This window comes from Chrysochloris asiatica, unplaced genomic scaffold, assembly GCF_000296735.1.
Source record: "Chrysochloris asiatica unplaced genomic scaffold, ChrAsi1.0 scaffold00213, whole genome shotgun sequence".
Taxonomy (NCBI): Eukaryota; Metazoa; Chordata; class Mammalia; order Afrosoricida; family Chrysochloridae; genus Chrysochloris; species Chrysochloris asiatica.
In genome coordinates, this window is record NW_006408731.1 from 2560379 (window position 1) to 2573896 (window position 13518).

At 40.3% G+C, this 13518-nt stretch overlaps 3 non-coding genes across 3 annotated transcripts; 2 read left to right on the top strand and 1 right to left on the bottom strand.

Moving 5' to 3' along the window:
* Window positions 1-5117: 5117 nt before the first annotated feature.
* TRNAS-GCU lies at window positions 5118-5199 on the bottom strand. The gene has a single exon. It is a non-coding gene; the product is annotated as a tRNA-Ser (tRNA).
* A 7372-nt stretch (window positions 5200-12571) lies between these two features.
* On the top strand, window positions 12572-12645 carry TRNAI-AAU. The gene has a single exon. It is a non-coding gene; the product is annotated as a tRNA-Ile (tRNA).
* Window positions 12646-13124: 479 nt separating this feature from the next.
* TRNAI-AAU lies at window positions 13125-13198 on the top strand. The gene has a single exon. It is a non-coding gene; the product is annotated as a tRNA-Ile (tRNA).
* The last annotated feature ends 320 nt before the right edge of the window (window positions 13199-13518 follow it).

Below are 13518 nucleotides of genomic sequence, written 5' to 3' on the forward strand. Positions count from 1 at the left end.
CATCTCTGCCAAGGAATTTGGAAGACACCTATCTGGCTGACTGATTGGAAGAGATCCATATTTGTGCCCATTCCATAAAGAGGTGACCCAACGGAATGCAGAAATCATCTGACAATATCTTTGAGATCCCATGCGAGTAAAGTTTTATTAAAGGTAATTTAGAAATGGCTGCAAGCATACATTGACAGAGAACGTCCAGAGGTTCAAGCCAGATTCAGAAGAGGCCATGGAACAAGGGATATCATTGCTGATGTCTGATGGGTCTTGGCTGAAAGCAGAGAATAGCAAAAAGATGTTTGCCTGTGCTTTATTGACTACACAAAGGCTTTCGATTGTGTGGATCATGACAAAAGTACCATAAGCAAGATTAAAGGTGATTGTGAAACTGGGAGAAATATTTGCAGCATATAAAGAATATCCACAATACATAAAGAATGGTACCATATCAAGAAGAAAAAATCAGCGTAATAGAAAAATAGGAACATACACATAAAATTCAGAAAAGACATGAATAAAAAGGACTACAAACTGGTAATAAATGCAAACTTAAAATATGATAAAAAAAATTCACAATACAGAAACTCAAGGATCTGAGGGAAAATATACACTGAGTTCATATCCATTGATTGAAAAGAAGAACCTAACTGACCTGTTTTATGCCAGAAGGAAGAATGAATTACTCTGAAAGAGATGGTCCACATGGAGTTAACCAAAACAAATTAAAACAAACAAACATAAACCCACCACCAACACCAATAGCCTCATATACATGTGAAAGTTGGGCAAAGTATCAAGAAGACAGTTGTTGTTAAGTACCATAGAGTCGGTTCTGGCTCATAGTGACCCTACACAGGGTTCCCAAGGCTGTAAGTCGTTATGGAAGCAGAACACCTCATTTTTCTCCCGGCAGAACCGCTGGTAGTTTTGTACTGCCGATCTTGAGGTTAGCAGCCCGATTCATAACCACTATGCTACCAGAGATCCTTAAGAAGTTAAAGGATCTAATTTGAATTATGTATTGGAGAAGAATATTAAAGGTACTGTGGACTGCCAAAAGAACAAACAAACCTGAATGCTCCTTAGAAGCCAGGATGGCAAAGCTTCATCTCTTATACTTCAGACATGTTATCAGGAGGGACTAGTCCCTGGAGAAGAATATTGTGGTTGGATGAAGTGGAGGATAGAGAAAAGAAGACCCCAATGAGATGGATTGACACACTGGCAGCAGCAATGGGCTCAGACTTAACAATTGTGAGGATGGTGCAGTTCTGGGTAGTGTTTCATTCTGTTGTGCATAGGGTCACTATGTGTCGGGGACTGGACTCGACATAGTTGTGTTGTTCACAAGTGTTTGGTTCACGAGGAGGGGAGATCCAGCTGCGATAGGGATAGCGAAAGAATACACAGACAAACAGAAGAAGGGAGACAATGAGGCACCCCAAAGCCAGGGTGTATACATCACTTGTGGGCAGGCTTGGGACTACAGGCATCATGGCCTCTGCAGGCAGCAACTCATTGCCCTGCAATCTTTATTGCATGCCTTCCAACCAGTAATGCACACCTGGGGAGGCCCGGGGCTCTTCTTTATTCAGGGGAGGAGCTTCACATCAAGCTGGGAGGGACCAAAACAGGATACAGCTAACATCAGTACTTTTCCAGACATTCAGGTAACTTTATATCATACTTCGCTGGTTCAAATCCCAGGCTAGCAACTTGGATTCTCAGACCCAATTAACATATCTATAGTCCCTGAGCTCAGGTGGGGGAAGGTGAAAGATAAGGATGAATGGGCTGCACCTGGAAAAGGATTAGGGAAGATGGGTTTTTTGTCTATAGAACAAAGAACCGAGAAGTAGCTAAGATGTTTTTAGTTAATCCTTTGGAGAAAGGCTTGACCTTGCAACCTTTAGTCTTAGGCTATAGGAAAATACCACATTTATCTGTGGATTATCAAATGCTCCATGTATTAATTTAATATATATAACTGAATATTAAGATGAAAGCAATTTGCCATTAACTGCCAGTGGCCTCATTTGTTACACTCGGGCCTATAGGGCCTCGAACCTCTGACCAGTCTTACACGGCCCGCAACAACTATGAGTCAGAGCCGACTCAACAACATCTAACAACAGCAACAATAAAACAAAGGATCTTAAATAGCAAGATGTATCAGGGTTTATTTTGTACCGAACTGGAAAAGAAGCAGTTCTGTGTCTTGAGAAGAGCAATATTAGCAGTATATAAAGTAGACCTTGGAGTCCTGGTGTGGCACTGTGGGTTAATGCACCGGACTGCAAAGTCATTTGAAGTGCAAGGACGTGCTTCAAACTCACCAGCTGCTCCTCAGAAACCTCATATAGGACCGGAAAGGATTAAATGGCACTTAATAACAACAAGGTGCACCTGAATCAAGCCATAGTATTTTCAATCATCTCATATGCATGTGAAAAGCTGGACAATGAACAAAGAAAACTAGAGAAGAATTAATGAATTTGAATCATGGTGTTGGTGAAGAATGTTGAACTTACAATGGACTGCTAGAAGAACAAACAAATATGTTTTGAAAAAAGTATAGCCAGAATGCTCCTTAGCAACCAGGATGGCGAGACTTTACTTCAGACATATTATCATGAGGAACCAGTACCTGGAAAAGGACATTGTGCCTGATAAGGTAGTTGCTGTTATTGTTAAGTGCTAGCAAATCGTTTCTGACACATAGAGTCCCTGTATAGGGTTTCCGAGGAGCAGCTGGTAGGTTTGAACTGCCAACTTTGTGGTTCACAGTCCAGTGCTGATCCTACAGAGTCACACCAGAAGTGCTGATAAGCTAGAGGGTCAGCTTAAAAGAGGGAGATCCCCAATGAGATGGATTGACACAATGGCTGCAACAATGAACTCAAATACAAAAATAATGTGAGGATGGGTAAGGATCTGGCAGTATTTCATTCTGTTCTACATTAGGTTGCTATAAATTGGAACTGATTCGACCTAACAACACAAACAGTGATACACACAATGTTGTGGGGCAGGGACACATTGCCATGCTCATCAAAACATGCATGAGTTCTCTCTTTAGGATTCTTCTCCCCTGGCTACAATACTAGGCTCAACAAGCAGCCTTTGCTCTCTTGATTAGACTGTTTGGGCACCTTAAAACTTGAACATAAGGGAGCACAATGAATCCCATTCATTAATTCAGTGGGGAGGTATAGCCCCCATTAAAAGTATATCTCAAAAGAAAATTTTGTGTTTTGTTCTATCATGAGTTGTCTCTCAGAGTCTTGTCAACTTCTCTGAGGGCATCATCATCATCTCTAAAACCATTCCTAGTTTCTTGAACTGCAGATCAGATTATAACCTGCAAACCTCACAAAACCTGTTTGTATTCATTTTCTTTTGTTGCATAACAAGTGACCACAAACGTCAAAGCTTGAAACAGCACACATTACCTCTGTTGTTGTGGTTCATGAAAGCACAACTTAGATTCTCTGGGAGGGTAGATATGGGATGGGACTATATAGTCTCTAAGGAGCTCTGGTAGCGTAGTGATTATGAATCGGGCTGTGAACCTTAAGGTCAGCGGTTCCCAGCTGCTCCGCGGGAGAAAGATCAGGCTTTCTACTCCACGACTCAACGGCACTTAACAACAACAACAACAAGGCTTGACTGGAAAAGAAGCACTTTACCAGCACATTAGGTTTTTGGTAGACTTCAATTCCTTGTTGCTGTAGGACTGAGTAGACTTCAATTCCTTGTTGCTGTAGGACTGAGATCTTCAGTTTCTTGCTGAATATTGGTGGGAGCCATCTACAATTTTTGTGTCCTGTGTGCCTCCCAATAAAGGCAGCTCACAACCAACACCTTGCTTCTCCAAAGCCAGCAAAGGAGGGAGAGAGACAGACTTAGCTGCTATAGAGTATACAATTTAAGCATGTAATCACATACACATAATCATGCATATCTTGTTACCTTTGCCATAACCATTAGAAGCAAATCACAGCCTCTTTTCATACTGTAGGGATGGGTTCATTCAAGGTAGGAGTACCATGAGGGCAGAGATCATGGAGACCATAATAAGAGTTTACCACACTGATTTATTTGGTTAGCCCATCTCTACCTATAGCAATCTATATGCTATATCCTATAGTATCAATATTAGGGAAAATGAAAAAAGTTCTGGGCTGGAAGTGGGTGGGCATTGTCCACTCAATAGAAGGCACTCCAAAAAGATGTGTTGAAAATTTTAAAACGCTTACAAAGTGAATATTATATATACATATATTAATGGTTTACTTTTTTCATTTTGGATCTTTAAAATTTTTAAATTATAGCTATATATATACAAAACGTTTGCCATTTCAACCATTTTTACCTGAAAAATTAAAGCATGCTTTAATTTTAAATAGTGTGGCACTGTGGGTTAGTGTACTGGACTTCAAAATCGATTTGAGCCTTAAGGTCGGCAGTTCAAACTCACCAGCCTCTCCTTGGAAACCCTATGCAGGGTCACTATGGGTGGGAACTGACTCGACGGCACACAACAACAACAACAATACTACCAATTGGAGTACTGGTGTAGTGCTGTGGGTTAATGCTCTTGGACTGCAAGGTTGCAAGGTTGGCGGTTCAAACTCACCAGCCACTCCTTGGGTCGCTATGGGTCGGGACCGACGGCACTTAACAACAACGATTGGGGAGAGGGATTGAGCAATAGGAACATCTCTAGGTCAAAGTAACAGTTGCAACTCCTGTGCGCTGGATGTGGCAAGATAAAAGAATACCGGGTACATTTTTATTCTAAAACTAGAATGATAGACAGCAATTCCACTCAGCCAAACAATACTCGTAAAACGGGGAGGAAATTTGGTGATAGGAATTGGAGTAGGAAAATTACAGAAAGTGCAACCTCGCTTTGAGCAAATTGTTCAAAGGAAAGGGAAGAACGTCCTGCTGTGGGGGTAGCGCTGTACGATAAAGCAGTAGACCGCAAGATCAGTTTGAACTACAAGGTCAGTGACTAAAACGCACCAGCTGTCCTTGGAAATCCTATGCAGGTTCGCCTGCAGAACAAGGGCAGAAAAGGTAAAACCCCACGCGGCATGACATAGATTGAATACCGACGAGGATGGGATTCGAACCCACGCGTGCAGAGCACAATGGATTAGCAGTCCATCGCCTTAACCACTCGGCCACCTCGTCGCCCGGGAACAGTAAGCTTAAAGGTTTCCTTTAGTGACATTTTGCAATTTTAACACTACTCTGTAGTCTCTCAAATTTTCACGTGCAGTACTGTTTTACAAATAATACCTGGGTGTGTAAACAGCTAAGCGTTGGACTGCATAACCCTGGTTTCGAAAGATTAAGGCGCATTATTAGGTCGCGGTAAATAAGAGTTCACTGAGAGCTGCGGGGGTTTTGTGGGGTTTTTTGTTTTTGTTTTTGGCTCTTTAAAACTGAACACATCTTTGAGAATTCTAATACACCTTCCTCCAGGGAATCATTCACACTTTGATGTCTCACGTGCTTACATCCCCCTTCTCAATTGTCATTTTTCTTTAGTACCCACTGTTAAAACTCGTAAACAATCACGGATAATTGAACATAAGGTTTATTCTGAGCAGTTATTCTATATGCAGATAAGGAGGCTATTCCAGACAAACAAATGGCTCGAAGAAGCTAGGTACAATAAAGTTTCTAAAGAGAAGTTGTTGTTGTTAAGTGCCGTAGAGTCGGTTGCGACCCATAGGGACCCTGTATATGAGTTTGAACCGCCAACCTTGCAGTCCAGTGCATGAATCCACAGTGCATATCAGGTTACTGCCATTTGGACTGCTAATAACTTGGCCTTCCACCCATCTGCAAGCACTGTGACCTTTTGAGGTAATGGCTTGACAATACTCCTTTCCTAGAAGGATAAAACAGATTCACATTGCGGCTATTGCAGTTTGTGTCTGAATTCACGGATAAAAACTTTAAAATCAAAGATGCCTATTGTTATAATTCCCATTTAACACCACACACTTGCTTTCCAGGCACCAGCTACGGTGAAATTCTTTATATTTGCCCCATACTCCATATGCTCCTTATTTTCTAGTGGCGCTGCGGTTTAACGCGCGGGACTGCAAAGTGGGTTTTAACCTCAAGGTCGGCGGTTCAAGCTCCCCAGCCGCTTCTCGGAAACCCTATACAGGGTCACTACAAGTTGGAAGCGACTCGATGGCACTTAACGACAACAGCCCTTTTATCCTTCCACTCTGCTCTCACATCACCTGCCTTAGTTCTCATTCCTCAAATCGCAATTTAGACCTGGTGGTTATGTGCCGTGGAGTCATAGTGACCCTGTACCGGGTTTCAGAGGCTGTAAATCTTTACGGGAGCAGAAAGCCTCATCTTTCTCCCGCGGAACAGCTCATAGTTTCGAAATGCTTACCTTGCTGTTCTCAGCCCTAGATCTTATTGAGATAATATTATTAAGTATTTACAGTTGAAAATTGTTGTGATTCTTTTTCTCTTGTAAGTCTATTTTCATTTCATGTCTGACATTGAATTTTATTTCACTGTTCTGTATTTTCATGCTCAAAGGCTGTTATTGATCACCTTATCAGCCATTCTGCAACAGAAAATATTTATACAAATTGATATCTGATTTCAGTTCTTTCCAGTGACCATGATCCCTAAGTGTGTTAAACATTTTATCTCTGCCTTGAATGAGCTTTTACCTTTATATTGAATAGTTGTTATTAAGTGCCCTGAGTGGTTTCGGGCTCATAGAGACACCCTCCCTGTACAGGGTTTCCTAGGCTGTAAATCTTTGCTGGAGCAGAGTCTCATCTTTGTACTGTGGAGTGGCTGGTTGGCTCGAACAACTTACCTAAGTAGGTTCTCAGTCCAGTGCTTATCCTACAGAGTCACTTAAATAGTTAATTTTTTTAAAGTAGGTTATATTAAAAAAATAGAATTTAATTGGAAAGGGAAAGGATAGAGATATTTATTTTCCAATCAATTCATGTGTTCTCAAATATAGATGGAGCAAGAAGAGCTGGGTGGAATTTAACAGCAAAAATATCAGTAAATTGTGGCTTTAACTAAATGACAGGCTCACAATTATTTAAACTCTATTTTTTTAGAGTAGAATCTTCAACATATCTCCTTGGAGTTTATTTAAATCTAATAAATGGTAGGAATAAATAAAAGTGATAGTGAGCAGGGGACTTGCAACCATGTTAAAATAAATCTGTTATTAGGTTCCACTGAATCTGTTCCAATTCATATCCACCCTGTGCACAACAGAACAAAACACTGCTCAGTCCTGTACCATCCTCACAATTGTTAAGCTTGAGTCCATTGCTGCTATCACTGTGTTAATCCCTCTCACTGAAGGTCTTCCTCTTTTTCGATAACTCTCCACTTAACCAAGCATGATGGTCTTCTCCAGGGACTGATCCCTCCTGATATATTCTGAAGTATGAGGGATGAAGTCTTGCTCTTCTGGCTTCTAAGGAGCATTCTGGGTATACTTCTTCCAAGACAGATTTATTTGTTCTTCTGGAAGTCCATGGTACTTTTAATATTCTCCAACACCATAATTCAAATGCACCAACTCTTCTATTGTTGCTGTTAGGTGCCATGGAGTAGGTATCAACTCACAGCAACCCTATGCACAACAGAATGAAACACTGCCCGGTCCTGGGCCAACCTCACAATTGTTGCCACGCTTGAGCCCATTGCTGCCAATTGGAGACAATGGCTGTCAATTTGCCAATCCATCTCACTTGGGGGTCTTCCTCTTTTTCTCTGACCCTCCACCTTACCTAACATGATATCCTTCTCCAGTGACTGGTCCCTCTTGACAATATGTCCAAAGCATGAGAGACGAAGTTTGGCCATCCTGGCCTCCAAGAAGCACTCTGGCTGCACTTCTTCCAACACAGATTGTTCTTTTGGCAGACCATGGCACTTTCAATATTCTCCTCCAACACCATAACTCAAATGCATCAATTCTTCTACGGTCTTCCTTATTCACTGTCCAGCTTTCACATGCATATGAGGTTATTGATAATAGCATGGCTTGGGTCAGGCTCACCTTAGTCCTCAAGCTGACATCTTTGCTCTTCAACACTTTAAAAAGGTCTTGTGCAGCCGATTTGCCTAATGTAATACATCATTTAATTTCTTGACTGCTGCTTCCATGAGTGTTGATAGTTGATCCAAAAAGAATGAAGTCCTTGACAACTTCAATTTGTTCTCTGTTGATAAGAATGTTGTTTGTTGGTCCAGTCGTGAGGATTTTTGTTTTCTTGACATTGAGATGCAATCCATACTGAAGGCTGTGCTCGTTGATCTTCATCAGTAAATGTTCTAAGTCCTCTTCACTTTCAGCAAGCAAGGTTGTATCATCTGCATATCACAGGTTGTTAATGAGTCTTCCTCCAATCCTGATGCCACGTTTTCCTTCATATAAACCAGCTTCTTGGATTATTTGCTCAGCATACAGGTTGAATAAGTATGGTGAAAGAATACAACATTGTCGTACATCTTTCTTAATTTTAAAACATTCAGTGTTCCTATGTTCTGTTGGAACAACTGCTTCTCAGTCCATGTACAGATTCCTCATGAGCACAATTAAGTGTTCTGGAATACTCATAGTTCGAAATGTTGTCCATAGCTTGTCATGATCCACACAATCAAAAACCTTTGCATAGTCAATAAAGCACAGGTAAACATCTTTCTGATATTCTCTGCTTTCAGCCAAGAGCCATCGGACATCAGCAATGATATCCCTCGTTCCACTGCCTCTTCCGAATCTGGCTTGATTCAATGTGGTCTTCCTTATTCATTGTCCAATATGAGGAGAATGAATATGAGGAGATTGAAAATACCACGGTGCAAGATCAGACAGAAGTAGAGACCATTCACATTCTTGTGAAGCTGGTGGATGATCAAGTAAATATATTTAACATAATCGGTTACAGGTAACCAACCCAACTACCCTTTCGCTGAGTGGCTCTGCTTCTGGCGTTAATCTTCCTTAGCATCCTGGGGTGGCGGTGTAGGCTCAGCACAGGACTGTGAACTTATGGTGGACAGTTCAGACCCACCTCGGAAACCTTGCTCCTCGGAAGCCCTATACAGGGTCACTATGAGTCAGAACCAACTCAGCAGCACTTAGCAACAACAACAACAACACTTTTCCTTCCTTCTTGCCTCACCCACCTTCGTTCTGCAAAATCATATGGTTCCAGCAATTACCAAGACCACTGTACTTTCCAAATGTGCCTAAAAGTGTCCCAGTTCTGAAGTCCCTAATCCAGAAGTTGCTCTGAACTGAGAGGAGCAAAGCTCTCAGGGTAAACACCTCTGTGCCCAGGAAGGAAGTGTATTAATCTGCAGAATTATGTATGGTTATGTATGTATGTATGATTATATATATGTGTGGTTTGCACTGGACTGCGAACCATAAAGTCAGGGGCTGGAGCCTACAAACTGCACCGCAGGAGAAAGATAAGGTTTTCTGCTTTTGTAGAGATTTACAGCCTCGGAAAATCTGTACAGGGTTGCTATGAGTTGGAACTAACTTGGTAACATTTAACAACAACAGTAAAGTATTATATCATTAATCAGTATAAGTATTTCTATGTAAAAATTCTAATCCTCTCCTGAAAGAATTTCTTCTTATATAAAGTCATAACGGTAACTCCTACATTCTCCCTGGTAAATGCATGAATTGAATGACTAGAATGGGGGATTTTGACATGTCAAAATCAAATATTAATATGTAAGAGGAACTCTAGAAAAATCTGTTGTTAAGTGCCATCAAACGTTTCCAACCCATAGTAACCCTGTGGAGGGTTTCCAAGGAGAAACTGGTGAGCTTGAACCGCCAACTTTCCAGTTCAAACTGACTTTGCAGTCCACACATTAATTCACCGCACCACACCAGGACTCCTGAAAAAGAAAAAAAAACTAGCACTATTCAAAAAGGAATAAGCACAGTACACCCCATCTTTCCCATTGAATGCAACTGCAAATGAAGGACAGAATGCATGAAGCAACTCTCTGAGGACTCTGAAAATTAAACAGTCGAGGTATATTAGAAAAGGAAGCATGAACTCAAAGTATCACAGAATTGGCTGTGGTTCCCATTTTCTTTCTTCTAGGCTAAATGTAGACAGCCTAAAACCGAGAACTACTCCAATCCTCAGACAATTCCTTCTTTGGATGGTGACAATGGCAGCAGCAGTGAGGCAACCATAAAACTGATGAAGGGAAACCTTTCTCTCTGGACCAGAAAAAAAAAAAATGGTTCCAAGGATGTGGAAGAATCTGCATTGCTTTAAATCTCTATCTTCTCACTTCTTGAACCCAGAAGAAGAATCAATCAAGGGAAGTGTGATGCAGAACAAGGAAATCAAGGAAGGTGATGCACTGGTAGCTAGAAAGTGTTTGGGAAACTGAAGAAAGAAATGAGTTTACACATGTAAACCCATAAAGTTTATGAAGTTTAGGACTCAATTCTGAGCTGTGCATGTACATATCTTAATGGAACACCCAAAGTATTTTTTTTTACAAAGGATAGAGATACAATTTACTGTAACATGCATCCATTTTAATTACACAAACCAGTGATTTTTTTGTTGTTGTAAATTTGCAGGATTGTGCAAATATCACCAGAGTCCAATTTAGAATATTTCCATCACCCCCCAAAAAAAAAAAAAAGAAACATACTCATCGGCAATCGACTCGATGGTACAACAACACAGGAGTCCTGGTGTGGCACTACAGGATAAGCACTGTCCAAAGCAGTGGCACTATTTTACACTCCTTTCCAGTAATCTACATAGAGGTGTTATGAGTCAGAACCAACTCAGTGGCACTTAATGTTTGAGGGTTTCAGTTTCTCTGCATTCTCACCAAAATTATCTTTTTTCTTTCTTTTTAAATAATAGTCTGTCTTTTATGACATTTTTGTGAGTCTAAAGGAGTATTTTCATTGTGATTTTTAACTTGCAGTCTGTAATGGCACTGTTGTTAAGTATCTTTTCATGTGTTTTGGGAAAATTCACGTTCTTCTTTGGTCACATTTTTTAATTCAGGTTATTTGCTTTCTTATTATTGAGTGGTAAAAAAAATATATTCTGAATCCAAGTCCATTATTGAATGTATGATTTGTAAATATTTTCTTAGTGTGTTGCTTGTCTTTTCACTTTTTAAATGGTGTCTTGGAGAACAAATACTTTAAAATTTGATGAAATCCAATTTGGCAATTTTCTCTTTTACCTTTTGTGACTTTAGTGTGGATCTAAAAAGACTTTGCCAAGAAAGAAAGATTTACTTTTATGTTGTCTTTAAAGAGTTTTATAGTTTAGCTCTTACATTTACACCTATGATCCATTTCTAGTTAATCTTTTTGCATATGAATATTCAATTCCTCAGAAACCCTATATATGAGTAGAATTCTACTCCAAGGCACTTAACAACATTTATTGAATCACCCAGGCAATTTTATTGAAAGCCAATTGACCATACATGTAGAGGGTTATTTCTGGACTCTCAAATCTATTTGGTGGACCAAAATGTCTTATCTTTCTGTCTATTTATTGCCTTGAGGAGTTCTGATGTGGCACTGTAGAATAATGGTTAGACTGCTAACCATAAAATTGTTAAGTGCCCTCAAGTCAATTTGGACTCATAGGGTTTCCGAGGAGCAGCTGGTTTGTTTGAACTGCTAACCTTGTAGTTCGCAGTCCAATGCTGATCTTACAGAGGAAGTTGTCGTTAAGTGCCTTCGAGTCGGTTATGACTCATAGCGACCCTGTATAATGTTTCCAAGGAGCAACTGGTGAGTTTGAACCACCAAGGTTTCGAGTAGGAATTTAAACCCACCAGCAGATCCTTGGAAATCCTATGCAGGGTCGCTAGGAGTCGGAAACGACTCCACAGCACTAAACAACAATAACACATTGTATTGATATGAAATCGGAAGTGTACATTTCCAAATTTTTTCTTCTTTTTGAAAGACTCTTTTGGCGATTCTGGGCTCTTTGCTTTCCACACGAAGCTTAAGATTCGTGTTTCAATTTCAGCAAAAGAAGTTAGTTGGGATTGTGATAGGAATTGCGTTGAATTTATAAATTAATTTGGAGACTACTACCATATGAACTCGATTCCTATCCACAAACATTATTGCATCTCTATTTGGCTTGTTGTTAATTTCAGCAAGCGGAAAGTTCTGCAAGTCGTGACGAGGTTCCTTATCCACTGTCATCGAAAAAAGACTCCTGAGGTTAAGTTTAGTTACCTGCATGCTACAATCTCAAGTCTGAAAAGTCTCGCGTTGGCTCTTCACTTCAAAAAAGGAAGGAATCTCAGTTGAGGACGGTTTTGTGTTTTTTTTTTTTCAGGTTAGCTTCGCAGGGTTTGAGAAAGGCTTAATTTCTTATTGAAAGTAGGGTTTTCTGTTTTTCATCTTTTTGTATAGCGGGTTAATCGGGAACAATAAAATCAGAAAAATGCCAGGTTCCACTTTTACTAAAGCAAAAGGATAAATAGAAACAGGACCCTTTCACCTAATGGCCGGTTAGCTCAGTTGGTTAGAGCGTGGTGCTAATAACGCCAAGGTCGCGGGTTCGGTCCCCGTACGGGCCATTTGAGGCACATGGACATTTTCCTGCCCACTACTTCTGTCTTCTGCTTGATCCAACCTAAGTCGCTTGAACACGCTACAGCAATTTGATTTACAAGGTTTGTTTTTTCCTCTAGCGTTTGAGAGCTTTTCAAGTATGCAGTTTTCACAGAAAGTTGAATGAGTTAGGCCAATTGTATTTAGAACAAGATAGAAATAAGAATTATTTAGGATAAGCACTGGACTATTAACCGCAACGTTGGCAGTTCAAAATCTCCAGTCACTACTCGGAAACCCTATACAGAGTCTCTATGAGTTGGAACCGACTCAACAGCACTTAATAACGAAAGTCCTTTACACGGTCCCTGTGAATCGAAAGCGATTCAATGGCAAGGAATTTTTATGTTAAGGGGGCAAAATAAATAAATAAATTTAAAAAATCGAGACACTCCATTTAGGCATCTTTTAGATTTTCAAAATAAAGTGTTTATACACAGGTTATGGCCGGTTAGCTCAGTTGGTTAGAGCGTGGTGCTAATAACGCCAAGGTCGCGAATTCGATCCCCGTACGGGCCAGTGTTAACTTTTCACACTGGTCACATACTTCCAGTTTAAATTTGTATTTTTAAAAAACGATATGTTATTTTTTTTTCTTTTTTTATTGTGGAATCTCATTATTTAGACCAGGATATATTCATTCTCTCGGAAACCCTGTACAGGGTCGCTATGAGTCGGAACCGCCTCCACGGCACATAACCACCACCATGTTCATTCTAATATTTTACAATTAGCTGATTCCCCCCAAATTTTCATCTTTCCCACCCATTTCCAATCTTTACAAAAAAAAAACTCGTGCTGGAAATCGCCCTTTCAACACTTTTTGTGAGGCTTTCAAG